Here is a 12,405-nt window from a genome sequence, read left to right as displayed (position 1 = left end):
TAGATCTTAGAGCCTATGCTGTTGGTGTTCTGTTCAGGAAATTGTTTCCTGTGCCAATGAGTTCGAAGCTCTCCCCTAATTTTTCATCCAACAGATTTGGTGTGTCTGGTTTTATCAACTTCGACTTTACTTTTGTGCAGAGTGATTGATATGGGTCTATTTGCATTTTCTACATGTGGACTCCCAGTTAGATCAGCACCATTTGTTGAAAATGCTAAGATGCTATCTTTTTTTTTTTCCATTTGTATGGTTTTGGCATCTTTGTCACAAATCAGGTGTCCATAGGTGTGCGGGATTATTTCTGTGTCTTTTTTTTTTTCAATTCCATTGATCCACCAGCCTGTTTCTATGACAGTACGATGCAATTTTTATTACTGTTGCTTGAAAGTACAGCTTGAGATAGGGATGGAGATATCTCCAGAAGATCTGTTATTGTACAGGATTGTTTTAGCGATTCTTGGTTTCTTTTTATTCCATATGAAGTTGATAGTGTTTCTTTCAAGGTCTGTAAAGAATCATGTTGATATTTCAATGGGAACTGCATTGAATCTGTAGATTTATTTTGGTAAGATGGCAATTTTTACTATATTAATCCTGCTGAGCCATGAGCATTGGCGATCTTTCCATCTTCTGATATCTTCATTTATTTATTTCTTCACTTAAAGTTTCTTTCATATAAGTCTTTGATTTGCTTGGTTAGAGTTAAACCAATTTACTTTATGTCTTTTGGGGCAATTGTGAACTGTGTTTTTTCCCTAATTTCTTTCTCAGCCCATTTGTGTTTTGTATACAGGAGGACTACTGATTTTTTTAAGTTAATTTTGTATCCAGCCACCTTGCTGAAGGTGTTTATCAGCTGTAGGAATTCCCTGGTAGAATTTTTGGGTCACTCAAGTACACCGTTATATTATCTGCCAACAGTGATACTTTGACTTCTTCCTTTCCTATTTGATTCCCGTTGAGCTCTTTTAATTTTTTTATTGCTCTAGCAAGGACTTCAAAAACTATGTTGAAGAGATATAGAGAGGGGGCAATTTTGCCTTTTCCCTGATTTCAGTGGGATTGATTTAACTTTCTTTCCTTTCCATTTAATTTGATGATGGATATATGCTTGTTGTATATTGCCTTTACCATGTTTAGATAAGTGTCTTGTTTCCCTGATCTCTCCAGGACTTTAAACATGAACGACTGTTGGATTTTATCAAATGCTTTTCAGCCTCTTAGGGTATGTTCATGTGTGTTTTGTTCTTTTAATTTGTTTATATGGTGGGTAACATTGATGAATTTCCATATATTGAACCACCCTAGCATATCTGGGATGAAGCCTACTTGGTCCTTCTGGAAGATATGTTTGATGTGTTCTTGGATTCCATTTGTGAGTATTTTTTTTTTATTTCTGTATCAGTGTTCATAAGGGAGATTTGTCTGAAATTCTCTTTCTTTGTTGGGTCTTTGAGGTTTAGGTATCAAGGTGACTGTGACTTCACAGAATGAGTTTGTTAATTTTCCTTCAGTTTCTATCCTGTGGAATAGTTTGAAGAGTATTGGTGGTGGCTCTTCTTTGAGAGATGGCAGAAATCTGTGCTGATACCATCTGGCCCTTGGCTTTTTTTGGATGGGAGGCTTTTGATGACAGCTTCTATTTGCTTAGCAGATATAGGACTATTTATTTACCTGGTCTTGGTTCAGCTATGGTAAGTTGAATCAATAGAGAAAATTCTCCATTTCACTTACATTTCCAAATTTTGTCGAAAATAGGCTTCTGTAGTAAGACCTAATAATTCTTTGGATTTCCTTAGTGTCTTTTGTCCCACTATTTGTTCTGATTTTGCTGATTTGGATAGTTTCTCTCTGCGTTTTAGTTAACTTGGCTATGGTTTTGTCTGTCTGGTTTATTTTCTCAAAGAACTAGCTCTTGATTTCACTGATTCTTTGAATTGTTCTCTTTCTTTCTAGTTTACTGATTTCAGCCCTGTGTTCAATTATCTCTAGCATTATTTCTTTTGGCTGTGTCTGCTTCTTTTTTCCCTCCTAGGGCTTTCTCATGAGCCATTAAGTTGCTTGAATGAGATGTTTTGAATTTCTTTCTGAAGGAACTTAGTGCTATAAACTTTCCTCATCATATTGCTTTCATTGTGTCCCATAAGTTTGGGTATGTTGTGCCATTGTTTTCATTGAATTCTAGGAAGTCTTTAATTTATTTGTTTATTTCTTCTCTGACCCAGCTATCATTGTGTAGAGAGTTGTTGATTTTCCATGTGTGTGTAGGCTTTTTGCTATTTCTGTTGTTGTTGAGGTCCAGCTATAGTCCATGGTGGTCTGGTAGGTTACAAGGGATTATTTCAATCTTCTTGTATCTGTTGAGGCTTTCTTTGCAACCAACAATGTGATATATTTTGGAGATGGTTCCATGAGGTGCTGAAAAGAAGGTTAATTCTTTTGTGTTTGGGTGAAAGGTTTTATAGATGTTTGTTAGGTCCAATTGTTTCATGACATCTGGTAAAATAATTTTTTCTCTGTTTAATTTCTGTTTTGCTGACCTGTCCTTTGTTGAGAGTGGGGTGTTGATGTCTCCCACTATTAATGTGTGGGCATCTATGTGTGGTTTAAGTTTTATTAATTATTCTTTTACAAATATGTGTGCCCTTGTATTTGGGGCCTAGATGTTCAGAATTGTGATGTCTTCTTGGTGGAATTTTCCTTTGATGAGTATGAAGTGACCTTCCCCATCTCTTTTGATTAATTTTGGTTGAAAGTCTATTTTATTAGATATCAGAATGCCTACTCTTGCCTGCTTCTTGGCTCCATTTCCTTGGAAAACCATCTTCCAGCCCTTTTCTCTCAGGTAATGTTTATCTTTATGATGTAGGTGTGTTTCTTGTATGCAACACGTTTTTGGTTCTTGTTTCTTCATCCATTCTGTTAGTCTGTGCCTTTTTATTGAGTCCATTGAGAGATTAATGAGCAGTGGCTGTTAGAGCCTTTGATTTTGATGTTGGTTGTAGTGGTGTGTTTGTGTGCTTGGCTACTTTTATTTTTGCTGTAGTGACTTTATTTCCTGTGTTTTCCTGAATTTAGTTAGCTTGCTTCAGTTGTATTTTTCCTTCTAGTATCTTCTGTAAGGCTGGATTTGTGAGTAGGTATTGTTTAAATTTGTTTTTGTTGTTGAATATGTTGTTTTCTCCATCTATGATGATTGAGAATTTTGCTGGGTATATTAGCCTGGTCTGACATCTGTGTTCTCTTAGGATCTGCATGATATCCGTCCAGGCCTTTCTGGCTTTCATGGCCTCTGTTGAGAAGTCAGGTGCAATTCTGATGGGTTTGCCATTATATGTTACTTGGCCTCTTTCCCTTGCAGGTTTTAGTATTTTTTCTTTGTTCTGTACACTTACTGTTTTGATTATTATGTTGTGGGAGTATTTCCTTTTCTGGTCTAATTTATTGTGCGTTCTATAGGCCTCTTGAATGCTTATATGCCTTTAAATTGGGGAAATTTTCTTCTATGACTTTGTTGAAAATGTTTTATGGGCCTTGGAGACAGGAATCTTCTTTTGTCTCTACTTCTATTATTCTTAGGTTTTATCTTTTCATGTTGTCTTGCATTTCTTAGATTGCTTGTGTCTGGAATTTTTTGGATTTAATATTTCTCTTGAGAGATACATCTTTTTCTTTCATTGTATCTTTTAAACCTGATATTCCTTCTTCCATCTCTTCTAGTTTGTTATTTATGCTTACTTACTTCTGGAGTTCCTGTTTATTTTCATAATTTCTCCTTCTCCATGATATCCTGTTTGTGTTTTCTTTAATTTTTCTAATTCTCTCTTTAGATCTTGAACCATTTTGTAGATTTCCTTCACTGTCTGACTGTATTTTCCTGCATTACCTTCAATTCCTCCACCTGTTTGTCTGAACATTCCTTTGTTTCTTTCATTAACTTAGCTATTTATTTTTCTCTGATGGCCACAAACTGTTTGGCTGCATCTTCCTGTATTAATTTATGGATGGTCCAAATCTTTTTGGCTTTATCTTCCTCTATTTCATTAAACATTTTATTTGTTTCCTCCATTATCTTCTTCATAAGTATATAATATATGTAAAGTCATCTTCTTGAATTTCACTTAGGTTGGGGTGTCCAAGGCTATTTGCTCCCAGATAACTGGGTTGTTTTGTTTTGGCTTTTGTTGGTTGTCATTTTATGTTGGCCGTTACCATCCGGCTGTCTCAGGTTTTGGATGTTAGTTTTTGGTTCTTGCTAGAATCCTGGGGTGGGGAGAATCCCCTTGGCAGAAAGATGGTTGTTCCTGAAGGAGGCCACTTCCTCAGCTTTTTGAGTATGGTCACTAGATGGCCTATGCTTCTCAGGGAAGTGCTACAGCTCACCTCAGGTGTATGGACATGTGTAGTAACTGCTGTCATTGGTAGACACGGGGACTCTCCTCTCACCAGGAGAAGTCCTGGAGACAGCTGCCTTGCCACTGATTTTCTTTCTCTGAATTTATTGAGCTGCTGCTGCTGCTGCTCCTACACTGTGTTTGATGGGCACAGCCCTGTTGAAGAACCAGGAAGGCCCATGGTATGGTCAGTTTAGCTAGGGAGATAAGTTACAGCTTGGTACAGTGTCTTGGGCTGAACCTGTGGATCCCAGAATTCTGTAGATCTGAGGTTAGAGCTCTGTGCTCCAGTTCCCAAGCAGTAATGAGTGGCATGTGAGAGTAGCACACAGGCATGTGGCAGGAGGCTAGAGCATGGAGCGCTGTGAGAACCCAGGAACTTTTCCAGGATTAGCAGAGCCCTGAGGTTGGATCTTGTGTTCCCCCCACTCTGGGGTTTCCTCCTGACAGGGAGACCCAGTCCTAGTGTTTGGTGGTCCACAGTTCAGTATGGGAGGGTGAGTAGAGCATACAGGTGTAGGTGACCACTAATAAATTTTAATCTAAAAACTTTAAACAATTCTATACACTGACTGTCATTGGAGTTTTTGTTTTGCTATCTACTCCCTTGATCTATTTTTAAGACTTATTTATTTTTATTTTATGTGTATGAATGTTTTGTCTGCATGTTATATCTATGCACAATGTGAGTTTAGTGACCCCAAAGGCTATACTATGGCATTAAATCCTCCGAAATTAAACTTAGAGATAGTTGTAGGCCACTATATTGGTGCTATGGACCAAACTTAAGTATTCAGCAACACAAACAAGAGCTCTTAACCATATTTCCAGTCCCTAAAAACAAACATATTTACAATAATTTGATAAGCTTATGAATTATTTTTCCTCTTTGATACAAAATTTCTCTAATTAAACCATTTCATGCCCTCATCTTTATTCTGATCAGTCCTCTGTTATATAATGTCTGATACTCAATTCTTGGTTCTCCCACACATCTGGATGGTAACTAGACTTTACAAAAAGAGGAATTAATTACCTGTGATACCCATAACTCATGAGAGAAAGCAGTGTCTTATATATTGGGTTAATTGTTCTGACTATTGTAACAAAGTGGTATTACATTAGGTTGCAATTCGCTTTTTCTAATATGTCAATTTAAATAATGAGCAATATAATTAAGACATAAAATATGAAATGTCATGCTGCTCACTAAAGTCAGAGACAAGCAAAATGTATATCTCTACTTCTATTATTCAAAAGTAAACTCAGAAACAGCTAGAGTGCTAAGAACAACAAATTAAGTTAGTGGAATGAATAAGAAAAAGAAAATATTTAATATAAAGATGATCACCTATATATAGAAAATCATTTAAGCAAAAAAACGGCCATAACTCATAAAATCATATTCTTAATCTTTATCCTGAGAAAGTATGTTTACAATAAAAGGGTAAATCTGGAAGATTAAGAGAATGAATAAATATATCAATATGTTTTGTAGATGATGCTCCACCATTATTGTGGTACCTGTGTACCTATTTTTTCTACTACCCCATCTCAAATCATGGCTCTTACTACAATTTCTGAAATGATACAGTAAATAAACTAGTGAAAACTTTGTTAGAAGGAGAAGCTACATTAACCAGAAATCCATAACTGGAAGAAAACAAAGCCATAATGAAGAATCCTGAAGAATAAGAATTGAAGAGATCACCATTGTCAAAAACAACATAACGAAGAAATCTGTCAGTGACTTACTATATCTGTGTCTCCTCGGTCCGTTACTACATAAAGACTCTTGACTCCAAACATGCCTTTCATATATATTGACATGAGGGGCCAGACCGCAGCTAAATAAAAATAAAAATCCTAGGGCTTTTCATAAGCCCATATGATGTGGCAGAAGAAAAAAATAACTTACTTCCGTCAGAGAAACCAGGAGCATGCGCAGTATCATACCGGATGTGACGTTACAAAATGTAAAAGCGATGAAGGAAGGGAGTGTTCAGAAGCCCAGAAGCCGTCTGGAGACTCCCGCGCCATAAAGTTAAAAGAGGAAAAAAAAAAGAGTGTTCCAGGTACTGCTGATTGTTAAAAATATGATTCTTAATCAGGATTTAGTGGTTTATACAACAATGAACAGAAAACATCGTAGCACAGATCAGAATCTTGCTCTTGTCGTTAGAGCCCTTCGGTCCTGGTCTGGGCTGCACGATAAACTTTAGAGAAGTTTAGAGGTGTGGTTTGACTCAGAGGCCTTGCTTCAAACAGGGGAGCCATCCTTAGAAAACTTCTTCTCAGGAAATATTAAGGAATCTGGAACCCAAGGTGGAGTCCTTGGGTGCAGGATATGCGCTTCAGGAAAAGGGAGGCCTTAGTCTGGTGGAATCAGTAATGGGTAACAAAAAAGGGAGAGTAGGAGGTCTAGGGCTTATAGAAGTCAAGATAGAGGCCCCAAGGGATTATTTTGTGTTCTGTCCACCAGAAGTTGTCACAATATGTTCTGGTTTGTGAAATTCATTTCAAATGATGTCTCCAAATGAAAATCTAGGGTTCATTTCTTAATTTAAAAAAATTATTTTATTTTATTTTTAATTATTTTTACCTTTATATGTATGTACATACATATATTATATGTACATAATATAAATTATATATATGTATGATATATATGTATATATAATATATGTTATATATATTATATATAATATGTATGAACATGTTAGTGTAGGAGCCAGAAAATACCAGAAGACAGGTGTCAGGTCTCTTGGAATTAGAACTATAGGCAATTTGTGAGATACCTGATATGGGTCCTGGAAACAAACAACTCTTATTAACCACTGAATCATCACTCCAGCATGGCTTTCCAGGGTTTCTTAGAGAAACATGGTCTTTGGAGGTGGGATTAGATGTTGATTTTTTTTTAATTTGTTTAACATTCAAAAATGGGCAATAACATGTTTTAATCAAATCTATCTCCCATTACCTCCCCTTAATTCCTCCTACATCCCCAGTACAACTTTTCCCTCCCAACTTCTTTATTATTGTTGTTCTTTAAATACTCTTTTTTAGTTTTGAGATAATAATATAATACATTTCTTATAATAATAAAACAACATTTTTATTATACAATAATGAAACATTTATTCTTCCCCTCTCCTTCCTTCCAACTCTCCCATTTACCCACTCTTTCAAATTCATTGCCTCTTTTTTATTAATTATTGCTAGGTACATATATATATATTAAAAATAACTTATTCAGTCTTCATAATATTACTTGTATGTATGTTTTCAGGGCTAACCATTTGGTATTATGTAACCAATTGATATGCTCTTCCCTGGGGAAGATGATTTGTCTTGCTCTCAGAGTTCCTTCATTGCCTGTAGTTCCTTGTGCAATGTTGGGGACCTATATGGATTTCCCCATTCACTTTTGCATATCTCCCAGTATCATCCTTAATTCAGCTCATGTTGAGCAATCATGTTGCTGAGAATTTATGGGTCTCTGACATAACTAGGAGACACAATCTTACATAAAACTCCCTGATTTTCTAGCTCTTATAGTCTTTTGTTTTTCTCCTACACAATGCTCCCTAGGCCTTGGGTACAGAAGTGTTTTGTAGATGTATATATTGAGACTGGGCTATACAACTCTGCATTGTCATTGGCTGGGGCTTTCTTTTTTTTTTAATTTTTTTTATTTTATTTTTTTATCAATTACATTTTATTAACTCTGTATCCCAGCCGTGTCCCGATCCCTCATTCCCTCCCAGTCCCTCCCTCCCTCCCTCCCTCATCTCCACCGTGCCCCTTTCCAAGTCCACTGATGGGGGGACCTCCTCCCCATTCATCTGATCCTGTTTTATCAGGTATCTTCAGGACTGGCTGCAAAGCCCTCCTCTGTGGCCTAACAGGACTGCTCCTCCCTTCGGGGGTGGGGAGACCAAAGAGCCAGTCATTGAGTTCCTGTTAGAAATAGTCCCTGTTCCCCTCACTTTGGGAAACCAATTGGTTACTGAGCTACCAGGCTGGGGCTTTCTGTAGTGGTCTCCATCTATTGCAAAGGTAGAGATCACTTGTTATGGGGAGACAACACTTATCTGTGGGTATAAGGACAAATGTTAAGATTGTTGTTAGGGATTGTTCTCGCTTAGTAAACAAGTGGTTGTCTGTATGTCTCTTCCAATACTGATGACTTCACTATCATTGGGAAGTTAGTTAGGATTTCAGTACCAGGCATGGCTTTCCTATTGTTGAGTGAGCTTAAAGTTCAATTAGAGAGCTGTTGGTTACCGCTGAGGTATGTGTGCCACTAGTGCACCTTTAGGGTTATCATGTCATTCTGGCTGTGGTTCTTAGGGCCATAGCAGGATAGGACTGTTGTTTACCTTCCCCTTTGGAAGATTGCATGGTTCCTTCTGCTAATATGAAAGTAGTCCTCAGGAAAGACACCTTCATGTCAGTTCCAGTTAAGGGGTTCTTGTGTCTTGTTTGTGAAATGCATGCTATCTTCAACAATAGGGACTTACCTTCTACCTCTGCCTTCCCAACTTCTTAAATAACATCCTTTCCTCCCTTAAAGAGCAAGAATCCGTTTCCTGCTCCCCATGTGTGCATGAATGTGGAGTCATCTACTAGAGGATAGGTAGTCTCTCAGCAAGCACCTTCCAATATCCAGTTAACATTTCTTGTTTTTTTTCCCTGGGTCCCCATTCTTTTTTTATTAATTATTTTTATTTTTATTAATTACAGTTTATACACTTTGTATCCCCCTATACCTCCCCCCTCCTCCCCTCCCAATCCCACCCTCCCTCTTCCCCACCCGTGTCTCTCTCCCAGTCCACTGAATAGGGAGGTCCTCCTCCCCTTCCCTCTGACCCTAGTCTATCAGGTCTCATTAAGAGTGGCTGCATTGTCTTCCTCTGTGGCCTGGTAAGGCTGCTCCCCTCTCAGGAGGTGATCAAAGAGCAGGCTAATCAGTTCATGTCAAAGACAGTCCCTGTCCCATTACTATGAAGGCCACTTAGCAATAGCTCTTCAAATATGGATAAGTTTTTTTATTTGTTTGTTTGTTTGTAACAGGATCTCACCTTGTAGCTTGGTATTGCCTGCATCTGGCTCTGTAGACAAGGCTGGTCTTGAAGTTAATACAGTTCTCCTGCCTCTGCCTATTAGAATTTTTCTGTTCCTCTTCATTAAAGTTTCCTGCGGCTTAAGTTTAGTGATTATGTTATAAATGTATCAGTTCAGGCTGGACACCACAATAAATATGAGTTGTTTTCTGTATTTTGACCAGTTGTGAATTTCTGTGATGGTCTCTGCTATAAAACAAACCCCCTTTGGTAAGGGATAAGAGGTACACTTACTGAGGAGGTAAAGGCAGACAGACTGCAGTTAAGAATTATAGTGGTTTAGGAAAGTGACATTAGTATGAATACCAAGGGAGACAAACAATTAATCCTCTTAAGAGTCTATGACCTCATCAGCCAGGGGTAGTTTGCTAGCCAAGTTCTGCTGCTTGCTAGGGATGGATCTTGGCACCCTCTCTCAATTACATTTGCATCAGTTTTCTGTTGATGATAATTTCTTTGCTACTTAAGCTTTGCTTTAATTCCTTTTTATAAGTTGGAAGCTGAGTTGAGTGGGGTCTTGCCCTGAGGCTACCACTCCCTTTATATAATTTAACATAAGACTTCTCTTTAAACTTGTGCACTGGACCTAGTTTCCTTATATTTCCTGTTGTTCTTTTTCAAACTGTACACTTTACATTTCTCTTTGTCTAACTTTTTCTTTTCATTATATATCCGCATAAGAGTGATTAATGATATCCACAGGAAAGAGTCAATAGTGGGGTGTCTTAAATTCACCTCTGCCAAAGCCATTAATCCAAAACCCTTAAGTTTATCCCCAAGCAGAATTTAGTACAAGGCAAAATGAAGCCAAACTATCACAACAATGGTTTTAAGGCACTTAATAATATTCTTCTCCTTTGAAACCTTTTGAGCCAGACCATCTTAATCTATGTTGCCCTAAAAAACTCTGTCCTCCCTTGATCCTATTGGTATGTCCATTAATTCCCCTTTTAAAGCATTCAACTGCTTTCCTAATCCAAAATCCCAAAGTCCACATTCTGCCAACAAGCAGATTGGTCATGCCTATCATAGCGATACTCCATTCCCTGGTACCACTTTCTGTCTTAGTCACTGTTCTATTGCTGTGAAGAAACTCTATGACCAAGGCAGTCTTATAAGAGAAAATTATTACTTTGGGTTACAGTTTCAGATATTTAATCCATTATCATTGTGGTTGGACACATGGCAGCATGCACACAGACACTGGTGCAGTAATTGAGAACTGTATCCTGATCCATAGGCAGGAAGGGAGGAGAACGAGAATATGGAGTCAGTGGCATGAGCTTTTGAAATCTTGACGTCCATTGCCAGTGGCACATTTCCTCCAACAAGGCCACACTTCCTAATTTTTCTACTTCTTTCTAATAGAGCTACTCCCTGATGACTAAACTTTGAAATATATGAGCGCACACGCACACACACACACACATATGCCTATGGGGAACATTCTTTTTAAGAACACAAAAGGGGAAGATGAAACAAGCCAGTAAGCAACATTCCTCTATGGTTTCTTCTTCAGGTTCTGCCTTTAGATTCCCGCCTTGAGTTCTTTCTTTGACTTCCCAAAGAGATGGATTATAACTTGCAAAGTGATGATAAAACAGGGCCAGACGAAAGGGGAGGAGGTCCTTCCCAATCTGTGGACTTGGAAAGGGGCAGGGAGAAGCTGAGGGAGGGAGGGTGGGATTGGGAGGAAATAAGGGAGCGGGATACAGCTGGGATACAGAGTTAATAAAACGTAACTAATAATAACAAACAATAAAAAAAGGTATTGTAAATGTAGGTGGCACACACTTTTAATACCAGCACTCAGGAAGAGAGGCAGGTGTATCTCTGTGCATTTGAAATCAGCCTGGTCTACAACAAACAAATAAAATAAAACAAAATCACAAGACAAAAAAATAAAAATAAAATAAACCCTTTCCTTCTAAGTTTCTTTTGGTCAGTATTTTATCACAGAACCCAAGAAACAAACTCTTTCATGGGACAACTCTTTCATGGCATTTGTTTGAAAGGATACTTTACAGTGAGAGTATAAATTCTAGACTAAGAACCATAGACCAAAGGTTCAAGGAATTATCCTTTGAATGATAGAAAGCCACATGGGCTACATTCTCCAAAACAACAGATATTCTTCTCTGGCTCTCTGCTCAGCTCTGGAAGAACTCTGGAATGGGCATCTACAAGGAACATCCTTTATGTCATTGTTTCTTTTTTTTTTTTCAGTGAACTATGGTCTTTGATCTGAAGCACTGAAGCCAGACAATTAGAGGGAGGATTCAAAGGTGCATTCGGTGTCTAAGGTAAGTATTCTGAGTTAGCAGTTAAGGAACCCATCCACTTTAGAGCAGAACTGGCCCCACAATGTCCATTTATAATGTTAGAACTTGGATATTTGGATGTACATATGAAGAATGCCTTTTTATCTTTCTTTGGTCCCTAATAGTTTAATGCTAAAAAAATAAAATTACAGACTTTCAGGGGTAAAGGTCTTATGCAGTGTTAGTAACTGATGTCTAGACATTGAATAAAGATTGAAGAATCATTTGTTTTGTTATAGTTGGTATCTTCATATGCTTCATTCTGATCTTCAAATTATGAAATTTTTAAGTGTTACTTGGAATTCCGTTACTTTATCCTTCCTCAAAAGAGTTAATATAGTTGTGAGAATAGCAGTCTCAGATTAAGAGAGATTTATATACAACACTACTAGGAATCGAGACTGAAACACGGGTAAGATTAAGGCTACTATCCATAGTAAGACAGAAGAGGCCAAACAAAACTCTAATAATGTTGTTAGTCCAGGGTACCTTAGGATTGGATAAGTATTCCTCCTCTTCCTAACTAGAGTTTTTATAAGGGGAAGTTTTGTTGTCGTGGAC

Source organism: Meriones unguiculatus, chromosome X (genome assembly GCF_030254825.1).
Source record: "Meriones unguiculatus strain TT.TT164.6M chromosome X, Bangor_MerUng_6.1, whole genome shotgun sequence".
Taxonomy (NCBI): Eukaryota; Metazoa; Chordata; class Mammalia; order Rodentia; family Muridae; genus Meriones; species Meriones unguiculatus.
The sequence above is the reverse complement of the archived record's forward strand: the minus strand, read 5'-3'. Positions refer to the sequence as shown.